The 12,842-nt window shown below is 41.2% G+C and overlaps 1 pseudogene; it reads left to right on the forward strand.

Moving 5' to 3' along the window:
- Window positions 1-681: 681 nt before the first annotated feature.
- Window positions 682-7,437, forward strand: LOC115666772 (uncharacterized; annotated as a pseudogene).
- The last annotated feature ends 5,405 nt before the right edge of the window (window positions 7,438-12,842 follow it).

The raw sequence follows: 12,842 nt of genomic DNA on the forward strand, positions 1-12,842 counted from the left end.
GTTCGTTAGTGCATAACCAGGTTGCAGACGAAATTACCAAAGGATCGTAAACCTATTTACACGGATGTCCAGTGCAGTTCCACACTTTTTGATCGCTCTAGCGATTTTTGGCAAGGATAGCTAAGATTTAGGACAAAATTGACAAAATTGAAAAGGTTTTGCACTGAACCGGCATCCATCTAATAGGTTCAAAACTTATTGGATAATTTTCCCGCCAATTGCAATCGTATCACGTGATGGTAACAGTCTCAACACGTCTACAAATTTCTCGATATTGTTAGTAACTTATCCTTAGCGACTTTCATTATCCAGTTCGTAACTTTTCAACCGGAACAAAGTGAAGGGCACGAGACACGGTATTATCAAATATCCGATCCATTATCTCCGCCATGAAATCAGTTCTCTTTGATGTGTGTTGCAGATTTACTATACGTGCATGTAAAAAATGTCCCTAAAATCATTGGCCTCTTCTCTCCTAATATGTCATTGAGTCCCTTTTGTCTAATAATGTCTTAAAAGCATATGATTTTCCGTTTGAACGCTAATTAGGATTTCTTGCTAGCAAGCGGGGCAAAGAGGGAAATAGAAAAATTGGGCTTAGCCTTTTGTTTAAGACCTATGCGAGTCGTTGTGGGTCCCGACCCGAAAGGTATAAAAGCCGCCCTTCGAAGTTCCCGACCTATGCGAGACTATAGGGGACTGATAATTACAGGATTTGCTAAGCGGGTGGATGCTGGATCAGCTCTGGAAGTGGAAAGAAAAGCAGTGCTGGAAGCGTTCTGCTATCTGCATGAGGAGGCTGTGAAGGAGGGCAAAATCGCAGAGAAGATTTCTATCTTCACAGACAACGCTGCCACTGTGACGTTTTCTGCCCAACCGGCCCTCAGCCCATGGGCTCTAAGAAAACTTTTTGAGGAATGCAATTTTCATCTAAACCCTTCGCAAGGTATTTCTCTAGCCAATTGCTCACATGAAGCTACTCATGTCGCAGATTGGATCGCCAAGTCTCACCGCAAAGGGACACTCTCCTCTAACTGGTTGTACAAACTCCCGCAACCTCTCTGGGACTTATTATGTAATGACACTAGTCATCTTCACTCTTGTAATCCGTCGTTATTTGAATGAAACGGTATTTGCTTTCGACCAAAAAAAAAAAAAAAAAAGTTCGCAACCGCCATCGCTTCCTTTCGTTGTCATCTCTCATGTTCCTCGGGCTCCCTCCGTCAACCGACCGACGAACGCGCCATGAGATTCTTGCAGTTGCAGCCACTACAAAAAAACTGATTTTTTCCGACGAAATTTCCAACGAAAAATTCGTTGGAAAACGAATTTCCAACGAATTTTCCAACGAAAAAAAATTCGTTGGTAATAGGTCGTTGGAAAATTTTCCGACGAAAATTTTTAATTTTCGTTGGAAATTTGCGACGAAAATATTTTCGTTGGAAAACTCGTGACTAAATTCGTTGAAAACGAATTTTTTTTTCCGACGAATTTTTTTCGTTGGAAATTACAAATTTTTTTTTGATCGAAAAATCGTGGAAAGTTTTTTTCCATCAAATTTTTTTTTTTTTGGTCGAAAAATTTCAATTTCAAAAATTTTTTTTTCGGCCGAAAAATGGCCCTCGGCCCTCGCCATGGCCGGCGAGGCCCGCGGACCGGCGAGCGGCGGTTCCAAGCAGCTCACGCGGCCGAGAAAGGAAGAGAGAGATCAGGTCGGTTGGACGGTGGCGGTGAGGCGGGATGGGTGGCGGCCTCGCCGGCCATGGCGAGGGCCGAGCTCGCCCAGATCTGGGGGAGCTCGGCCCTCGCTGGCGACAAGCTCAAGCTCGCCCGGATCCGGGCGAGCTCGGCCCCCGCCGGCGACGAGGCGTCGGGGCGTCGGGGCGGCCCATGGTGGCGTCGGGAGCGCCAACCGCCGCGGGGCGGCCCTGGATGGCCGCAGCCGACGCCTTCGGGGACGGAGCCGACGTCGCGGATGACCTGGATGCCGATCTTGGTGTCCATGGCACCGGAGCCGAGTCGGAGGAGGAGGGGGGGCGGCGGGGGAGGCAGCGGGGAGAAGGTGGAAGGCGAAGGAGAGACCGAGAGAGAGAGAGGAGGAAACAGGGAGCGAGTCAAGCGTCGAATGGACTCAGCCGAGTTGAGGGAGAGAGGGACTCGGAGAAGGGAGGCTTGGGGGGGAAGGAGATGAAGGAGACGGCCATGGCGGAGCAGAGGGAGCGAGCGAGAGAGAGACGCTAAAATAATTGCCCGGAAAATTAAAATTCGTTGGAAATTTCCAACGAAAAAAAATTCGTTGGAAATTTCCAACGAATTTTCCAACGAAAATTGTATAAACTGAAATAATTGCTCGGAAAATTGAAATTCGTTGGAAAACGAATTTTCCAACGAATTTTAAAAATGCCGAACGGTACCGGTTTTTTTTGTAATTCGTTGGAAATTTCCAACAAATTTTTTTTCGTTGGAAATTTCCAACGAATTTTCCAACGAAAATTGTATACAATGAAATAATTGCCCAAAAATTGAAATTCGTTGGAAAATTTGTTGGAAATTTCCAACGAATTTTCCAACGAATTTAAAAAATGCCGAACGGTACCGGTTTTTTTTGTAATTTGTTGGAAAATTCGTTGGAAATTTCCAACAAATTTTTTTTCGTTGGAAATTTCCAACGAATTTTCCAACGAAAATTGTATACAATGAAATAATTGCCCAAAAATTGAAATTCGTTGGAAAATTCGTTGGAAATTTCCAACGAATTTTCCAACGAAAATTGTATACAATGAAATAATTGCCCGAAAATTGAAATTCGTTGGAAAATTCGTTGGAAATTTCCAACGAATTTTCCAACGAAAATTGCACAAACTGAAATAATTGCCCGGAAAATTGAAATTCGTTGGAAAATTCGTTGGAATTTTCCAACAAATTTTCCAACGAATATAAAAAATGGCGAACAGTACCGGGTTTTTTGTAATTCGTTGGAAAATTCGTTGGAAATTTCCAACGGAAAAAAATTCGTTGGAAATTTACAACGAATTTTCCAACGAATTTTGTTTCGTTGGAAATTTCCAACTAATTTTCCAATGAAAATTTTTTCGTTGGAAATTTCCAACGAATTTTACTTTTCGTTGGAAAATTTGTCGCAAATTTGCAACGAAAATTTTTTCGTCGCAAATTTTCGTGGCAAAAATCCAGTTTTTTTGTAGTGAGCGTCGCGTGATCAAGAACCCTACCCGTAGTAGAATCACCACTATCGTGGACGGAATCCGCAATTGCAGAAGTGTCGGCGAGGAATCGCTTCCTCGTCCGCCTTCTAGGCCCCCATCACCGATTGCAGGGCCGTGTTGTTGCGGCGGTTTGGCGGCCCAGAGGTGTTGGAGCTCCGAGACAATCTCAATGTCCCTGAACTTGTGCACTATGAGGTCCTCGTTCGCGCTCACTCTGTGTCCATCAATCTGATCGATTTTGCAGTGAGTTACCACTTAGCTGCTTATTATTATTATTATTATTTTAATTGAAGTTCGGTTTTGCTGTCATTTGGTTGCTTTTTTGGGTCGTTCAGAGCTTATGTGATCTGAAAGTCGTGATGAGCTCGATCCCTTTTGCTTTAGCTGTATGGTGAACTCTGGTGCAAATTCGAACTAGGACTTAGGTTACTGAATCTTTTCTCCGAAAGCTAGAAACTCTTCGCTGAGCACGAAGCAAACTCGAAGTGTGTACCTATCTCGGGTTGCAGCCTGTTATGTATTGGTTGTTGCCATTGGTAATCGCGGTCCCATTGATAGGACGCTGAAGTGTATTGCCAATGCCTACGGAATTTTGTCCGGCATGGATTGGGGTCAATTAGACAGTGAGCTTTGGTTTGATATTTAGTCTAAGTAGCAAAGGCACATAATTCACTAGCTCGATATAATTGGTGTTCCCTTGGAAACTGTTTATTTGGTTAAATTGTACACGCGAAAATGCTTAGCATTTTAGGCGTTAAATTGGTTTCACCATGTATGATTCGGTGACTTGAGTGTTGATGGAGTTATTTTCACAGTGCGCAGCTGTTGTTTTATGATAAAAATTCGTTCTATTTGTAGATGCGTTCTGGTTACGGCCACTCAACATTTGAACGACTTCTACCTCTCATTTTGGGTCGCGATATTAGTTGAGAAGTGTAGCAGTTGGAGCTTCGGTTCGGTATTTAAATGTAGGCCAAGAAGTTTTTGGTGCTTTGCATCCTACCGCTAGTAGGGGTACTTACACTGACTATGCAATACTCTCGGAATATGATCTCACTCAAAAACCTAAGTCAATTACACATGAGGTAGGCGTTGACTTCTTTTATGAAGTTTTATGTGAAAGTATTTTTCACGCTTGTATGGCTCTCGCAATTATGCATGTGGTGCTCTTTAGCATTGTGCTTATTAGCTAGCATTGGAAAATGACATCGGAAGACTCACATCTTATAGGAAGCGTTGGCCATCCCTTTTGCTGCATTGACTACATGGAGAGCTTTAAAAAGGACTGCTAGGATAAGTGAAGGGTACGTTTTGAATTTCTATGCATCTTCAGAATATTTCCATTTTGGACTGAACTTCAAAGAAAGTTAACAATTTGCTTCTAGTTGCCCGATGCTGTGTCTGACTTTTCTCTAGTTGATGTCCTTTTTCTATTTTGACCTTTATGGCCCGTCTTTACAAAGTTTTGAACAACAATCAACTTGTTAAGAAGGAAGGTGCGTGAAAGACAGCTGGACTATCTTTGATATATGGTCCAAAATGAGGATACTTCACAGTTTGTTTGATTTTCCTAGCATGTGATGGAAAGATAGAGTTATTTAACATATTCTGTCCTAGTGAAACCAATTCGTTTCCCATTGGGAATTCCAATGAGGTTTCTATTTTGAGTTAGGTGGTGTAGCTCTTATTCATGGTAAGAAATGATCTTCTAGTAACTCATCTATTCTGATCAACTTAATGGACAACTCCTTTTACCTGTTCTAAGAGTTGCCTTCTTGTTTCCTTTTGGCAGGCAAAGGCTGCTAGTTATTGGTGGTGGTGGAGCTGTAGGTTTTGCAGCAATTCAGCTTGCAGTAGCTAATGGATGCCAAGTTGTAACCATTTGTGGCAGTCAAAGCATTCATTGAGCTTTGGCAACTGGCGCTTAGCAGGCTGTTGGCTACATCGAGGTATGCCATTGGTTGTTATTATATTTTCTACATTTCTAGATTTTATAGTGGAGAAAATCATTTATATGATAAAGCATCGAGATTGCTCAACCATGGAAACTCATTCGAATGTGGGCACTTGTCTGTTGTACTGTTGAATCTATTTATTCATTTTGTGTTTGCTTTCACCATTTCATGACATGGTTGGCCAAAAAAAAAAAACCCCATTTCTTCACATGGAAATAAGGAAGTTCCGTGCCTATTACCGGAGCAATAAATATTTTCTCGTAGAACTTCCTCATTGGAATCAATGTGCCTGCTTTCTCCTCTTTAAACAAATGATTACTGTTGCTTGACAGGATATCGAATTGGCAATAAAAGGGGCGTTTGATGCGGTTTTGGATACTATAGGTGGACAAAAGACCGAGAAAATTGGTATTAATTTTTTGAAAAGAGGTGGACGTTATACGACACTACAGGTAGGATAAAGTGCAATTGTATGGTTTCCTCCTCTCGCAGAGGATTGCAAGTTCCAACTTCTTTCGACCTCTGTCGCAGGGGGATGCAAGATCAATGGTTTTAGATGCTGTTGGGTTTCATGCATATTCGAAAGTGTTTCTGCGGAAAAAATTTCTCTACAGCTACTATCATGGAATAGGTATGGTTATGCTTTTCTCTACTTGAACCTTCCACACTAGACGATTCAATAGATAGACAAAATGATATCCCTCAAACATTATTCTTTTTATCCAACCAAAAAAAATATATTATTTTGGCTTTACTGCTAGTGTGTCTTAACACTCTTTTGCATTGTCCAATTCTATCTTTTGTTTTTCTCCAAAATTACAAGAACCTCAAGGCAGAACGACTTGGTCATATGGCCCAATTTGTTAAATCTGGGGCCTCGGCCCGTACTGCTTGACAAAATATGGTCAACTTTCCTGGTTACCGTGCAGGCTTACACTTCCTTTTTTTGAAATTATTAATTTGCTGGACCATCTTCTTCTTATTTGAAAGATTTGATGTATAGATTGAAATAGTGGTCAATAAAGAAAAATACGAAGAAATGATGGTTGTGACATACTGGAAATGTTGGGGATTACTTTTCCTTTTGTATGGGAGATGACTGGATGTGGTACAGCCGTTGCATCTCCATTTTGTTCCAAAAGGCGGCTTGAGTCCCATAGATTTCTTTCCAGGTACATTACTGTTGACTGCACTAGAAGTTCAAAAGGTCTTATAGCAGTGAGTTGTGCATATGCCAGTCGTATGAAACTTCCCTAATTCAAACTCAGCCTTTATAGAATGGGCTAGCCCTTTCATTTAGAAGATTACAGGAAACTTGATAATTTGATTTCAAAGTAGGTTGAGACCTCCTGGAAACTTCAGCCTGTGATGTATTCTCGGATTCTTCCACATACATTTTGCAAATTATTATCTATCTTCCTTAATGGTTAGGAGCGATCGAGTGTTATACATAATCTGCATAAGTCATCAATTTAAAGAAATTGACCGAAGAAAGGGAAAGCTGGTGTATAGGTGTAGGGATTAAGGATCATGATGTGGGCAGATCAATTAGCTTCTGAACTTGCTAGCTGTCACTTCCCCTGTTTTATGTATCTCCATTCTTCCATTTCTTGCTTGGGAAAGTTTTGTTTTCATTTTCAAATTCGTGCCCCTAGGTTCATTGGATACAATGTCCATCTTATAAATCTCGTTTTCTTTATATAGCGTTCTTCCCTCCCTTGTGCTAGTATACTTTTTACATAATAGTGGTTTATAGAGGAAACGGCATATCCTGTTGATCATGTCAGTCATGCTTCACCATGCATATTAATCTTCTGTCTGCCCTCCTGATGGTGGTAGGTTATTATTATGCATTCATGGAGCCCGACTGCTTAGGTTTAAGGGAGATCTGCAGGCTATCTAAAGCCGGGAGGTTTCATATATACCTGTTGATAAAACATTCCCAATCACACAAGTGAGGGAAGCGCACGAGGCTAAAGAGAAGAGGCAAATTCTCGGTAAAGTGGTGCTGCAACTCGATTGAAATGTGCGGAAGCTGATGATTTTTGCTCTCTACTGAAAAACAAGTTACACGCCAAATACCAGGAATATGTTCGATTCAAAATATAAATAGTCAATTACCTTGGAACCTATAAACGTGTGAGCACATTTTTACAGGTTGACTTTGTGTTGATAAAACATCTGATGTCATTCTATCTCCTTTGTGAAGAATGACTACTTGCATATTTCGATGCCTCTTTCCTCTGTCGGTTACTCAACTCGGGTTCGTTTAAACTGGCCGCTTGTCGTTTTGCTGGGATGCTAACGTGAAGAGCTTAGAGTTTCTCGACTTTTGAATGTTGATTTAGGTGTTTCTAGATTTGCCTCTTCCTTTGGTTTGGGTGCTCTATAAATAGGCAGATTGGGTTGGTGTTTTTATTTGTAACGGTTGGTCAACAGCTATATTTTTGCCTTTTAATTTTAAAAAAAAATTATTTAGAATAGTTCTAAAAATTTAATCAAAAAAAAATTTTTGGTAAGGGTAAGGTATTTAATCAAAATTTAGTAATTGAATTAAACAAAAAAGGAATACAAGTACATTATATAACAAGTGTCATAATTTGATTAAAAACAAAGCACACCCAAGAGTATATCAAATTAACTCTCTGTCTTTGACGCTTCCACCGTCGCTATGATTGGGATGATACAATTTTTGGTCTCTTCTTCACGTTTAATTGGAGTCAATTCTTGCGATAGTCAATCATGTCTACAGACAATTATTTCTAGATTTTTTGCAGTCGGAAAGAATCAGCGAAGGTGAAACTCTGCTCGTTCACAACGTTGTCTTCCTTAACTTTTTAAATGTATTTTGAGTATTTTGTCCTCAAGTATGTGTCTACTTCATTGGTAGATTACAATTAACAGCTACCTTAGTCGGAGGGGTATTCTTCTTCTTATAAAAGATAAAGAAAAAGATAATCACACTTAGGCCGAGCCATTGGACCATGGACCCACTAGTCAACTGGGCTGATGATTGCCAATCAAAACAACAAAAACGAATGATTTGAAAAATATTTTTCTAAAGATGATCACATGTATCAATTATTAAAATGAAAAATACTTTCGTCATCACAAAAAGTTTAGATATAAATTATTATTGATTATGAAAATATTTTTTATTAATTAATTATTTTAAACGATACAAACGATTATTTCAAAGAAACGATCGATAAAAAAAAGGAAAAGCTGGTATAATGAGCATAGGGATTGAGGATCGTCAAGTGGGCGGATCAATTAGCTTCTGAACTTCCTAGCTGTCCCTTTCCCTGTTTTGTTTGTCTCCGTCCTTCCATTTCTTGCTTGGGAGAGTTTTGTTTTCATTTTCAAATTCATGCCCCTCAGTTCATTGGATACAATGTCCATCTTTTAAATCCCGTTGTCTGTGATACTATGTTGTCTCGTGCCAGTATACATTTTACATAACCTGGTTTATATTGGAAACAACATATAATGTTGACTGTGTAGTCATGCTTCACTAAACGTATTAATCTTCTGTCTGTCCTCCTGATGGCGGCAAAATATTTCTACGGACTCCGAAGGTTTAGTGGAGACCCACAGGCTATCTGAAGAGGCTGTATATGCGTATTGATAAAACATTTACAATCACACAAATGAGGAAAGCACACGAGGCTAAAGAGTGAAGGCAAATTCCCGGTAAAGCGGTGCCGGAACTCGACTAAAATGTGTAGAAGCTGATGTTTTTGGCTAGTCTTCGTAAATGATTCTCTACTTCGGAGGAGAAAACAAATTGCACTGTGCTCCCTCCACGCAACAATTACCAGGAATTTTGTTTGATTCAAAATATCAATTCACCTTGGGAACTTGTGTGAGCATAGTTTTTCCAGATCAACTTTCTGTTAATAAGGGTGCGCATGAGAACGTTTCTGTGCCCCGGAACTATTTCTGAACAGAAATGATTTTTTTTTATTCTGTGCCCGGAAACAATTTCTGAGTATTTGAAGGCGTTTGATAAGCTGTCGAAAATTTCTATTCCTAGAGTAGAAAGGAACAGAAATACGTTTGGTTAACTACACAAAATTTCTGTTCCCAAATAATATTTTAATAATATTTTGAATTATTTAATTTTTTTTTCTTTCTACTCTTTTTTTCTTTGGCCATGGCCGGTCGCCGGCGACCGGCGGCCGAACACGACCCAGGCCGGCGAGGGCGTCACGGCCCTCGCCGGCCGCCGGCGGAGGCGAGGGTCGCCGCTCGCCGCCGCGGAGGCGAGGGTCGCCCTCGCCGGCGAGGGCGAGGGCGGACCCTCGCCGCCCGGGCGAGGCGGCCTCGCCCAGATCGGGCGAGGCCGAGCCTCGCCGTCGCGACCCAAGGCGAGGTCGGCCTCGCCGTGGGTCGTGACGGCGAGGCTCGGCCTCGCCCGGATCTGGGCGAGGCCGACCTCGCCGTCGCGGATCGACGGTGAGGCTCGGCCTCGCCCGGGCGGTGAGGGTCCGGCCCTCGCCTCGCCGGCAAGGGCGACCCTCGCCTCCGCCGGCGGCCGGCGAGGGCCGTGACGCCTCGCCGGCCCTAGCTAGCCGGTCGCCGGCGACCGGCCATGGCCAAAGAAGAACAGTACAAAAATAAGAAAAGAAAAAAAAGAAAAAAAACTTATTCTCAAAATTGTGCCGAGAAATAAGAAGCAACTTTTTTTTACTTCTTGTTTCTCTTCCAAAACTGTTTCTCGGCATAAATTTTTGTAAAAATGTGCCCGGGAATAAAAAATTTACCAAACGCATTTCTGTTCCCAAACTATTTCTGGGAACAAAAGAACAGAAATTTTCACTGTTTGGCACATTGCCAAACGCGCCCTAAAACATCTCATGTCATTCCGTCTCGTTTGTGAAGAATGAATACTTGCATTGTCTGGGTTAGTTCCCTCTAGAAAATCGGAATCTAGCTCTAGACTAGATATGAGTACATATACTCCCACCAAGAGAGGTTATGCTCGGACTTGCTAAATTTTTTCTTCTTTTTCTTTTCTATTTCCTTTTTCTTTTCCCCCTTTTCCCTTTGCCACCGATCAGCATGACTTGTCAATGGCCGACAAAGGTCGCCAATGTCAAGCAAGGGCTGCCCTCACGAGTCTAGGGAGGGCCACTGTCACTAGCCTTGAGCACGGGTCACCCTTGCCTTTGGCTAGCAACTTCCGCCAGCCAACAATGAGGCTCGGCTGAGGGAAAAAAGAATAAAGAAAGAAAGAAAAAGAAAAGGGAAAAAGAATAAAGAAAGAAAGGAAAAGAACAGGAGAGAGAGAGAGACAGACACAGAGAGAGAGAGAGAGAAGAATTCATAAAATTAAAAAAATTGCAATAATTGTTCACAGATCATGCTACTACATAAAATAGCCGGCACTGACTAGACTGCCACGCCAGTGATTTTTTGCCAAAATTGACAAAAAAATCTAAATTGACAAATTGTCAAAAAGTTAAAGATTAAATTGATAAATGATCAAATGTTCAAAAAATAAATTAGCAGTAGTAAAATGTTTAGAACTGAATTTGCTATTATACAATAGATTTAGGACTAAATTAGCATAATTAAAATATTTAAAACTTAATTAGTCGCTGTACAATAGATTTAGGATCATTTTTCCTTGTCTCTTGAGCATATTTGCTTACTAAGGTAAAGAAAAGATTATAAGCTAACAAAGCATCGCATTGATGAACTCGTATAAGCTCCGTACCATTTTGCATTGTCCTGAGACCGACTTAATGTATGTAGCATCGATTTATTTAGGGTTAATACCACGAAAAACCCTAAACTGGTACACCTGTGACAATTTTACCTCGAACTATTTTTTTTACTATAAAAAATCTCAAACTGGTACATCTGTGACGAATTTACCCCGAACTATTTTTTCAACCACCAAAAAACCCAAACTGGTACACTTGTGACAATTTTACCCCGAACTATTTATTTGACCACCAAAAATCCCACACTGATACACCTGTGATAATTTTACCCCCGAACTAATTTTTTGACCACTGAAAACCCCAAACTAGTATATTTGTGACAAATTTACCCTCTGTTAGTGTCCGTTAAATTATATTAATATCACAAAAAATCACAAATTGGTAAACTTGTGACAAACAGAGGGGTAAAACCCAAAATCGGTACACATGTCAATTACCACATGTCATTAAACTTAGCAATTTGATAGTAAAATTTAACGGAAACTAACGGAGGGTAAATTTGTCACAGGTGTACCAGTTTGGGATTTTTGGTGGCCAAAAAATTAGTTCGGGGGTAAAATTGTCACAGGTATATTAGTGTGAGGTTTTTTATAGTCAAAAAAATAGTTCGGGGTAAAATTGCCACGGGTATACCAGTTTAGGGTTTTTTGTGGTAAAAAAATAGTTTGGGGTAAATTTATCATAAGCGTACCAGTTTGAAGTTTTTCGTGGTATTAACCCATTTATTTATATTTTCTTGATGTAACCGTCAAGACATTTAGTGACTAAATCCTGCGAAAATGTATACTAAAGTGAAAGTTTAATAGTTATTTAAGGGTTGCAACGTACTTAAGCTGTTCTTTCCGCAGAAGATTTGGAAGCAGTGTAGCTATGTGTCTAAGCGCATGAAAACAGCTCCTGTCAGTAGCTCCTTCGGTCAGAATGGGGGGTATGGGTTCAAGCCTTTGCCTTCCGAGTACTTTCAGACTCATTTATCATCCCTTTTAAGCTGCAGTTTCGACCCCATCTGTGATTACAAACAATCAGCAACCAGATCAGAAGTGACAGCATAATAGCAGTTCTTGTACCTGATAAGCCTCCAGTCCCAACTTTGCCAAATGAGGACTAAAGAGGCTCGACATTAGAGCACCCTTCCATGAGAACCAGGTAAAACTCCATTCAGAGTTCAATGTTCGAGATCAGTTCATTTCGCCCCGCGAAGACAGAACTCCATTAGATTCGCGATTTACACATGCCTAATTTGTCTCTCCACCAATTAAAGCCAAATGAGTCCATTTTTCGATCCTCCAGATTAATAAATGAATCAAGAACTATCGCTCGAAATTAGTATACCGTGATGTGACGGATTTTAATTGGGTATTGAGTCGAAAACAAAGACCCGACCCACCTATTTAAATGCTCACTTACAATCAATTCGGAGGAATTGAATATTATGTATAGATAAGGCATATATGTTGTACGTCCAAAAGGCTGGCCCAATCCGTGGCCCAGCTATGGGACTGGATATCTTAGCCCGCTGTGGGTGGGCATAGCAGCGTAAGACCAAGAAAGGGGTTAACATTAGTTGATAAGATTATAAAATAAACACACGGATTTGCGCGTGCGCCCCAAGGAATCACAACCGTTAGATCATACGGATCGCATCGGCTGAGATTCACTTGGGCTCAAATACCATCTTCGATCCACATCAAGTCAACCCCGGCTTTCCCCCGTTACAGCTGGCATTAGCAGAAGTGGGCCGTCGCCTCTATGCGGACGCAGAACCGTCCACGTACTGGACCAATTCCCCGCGAAAAAAAAGGGAGGCCCACACGAATCATTTCGGGTCCCGACCCGAATGATGTAAAACCCGCCCATCGCAACGCGCATCGATACTCTGCTTCTCGTGATCTCGGACTCCCTCCTCAAACTGACCGACGAACGAACGCAGC

This window comes from Syzygium oleosum, unplaced genomic scaffold (genome assembly GCF_021117445.2).
Source record: "Syzygium oleosum isolate NSW1041296 unplaced genomic scaffold, Sole_v2.1 Sole_v2.13, whole genome shotgun sequence".
Lineage (NCBI taxonomy): Eukaryota > Viridiplantae > Streptophyta > Magnoliopsida > Myrtales > Myrtaceae > Syzygium > Syzygium oleosum.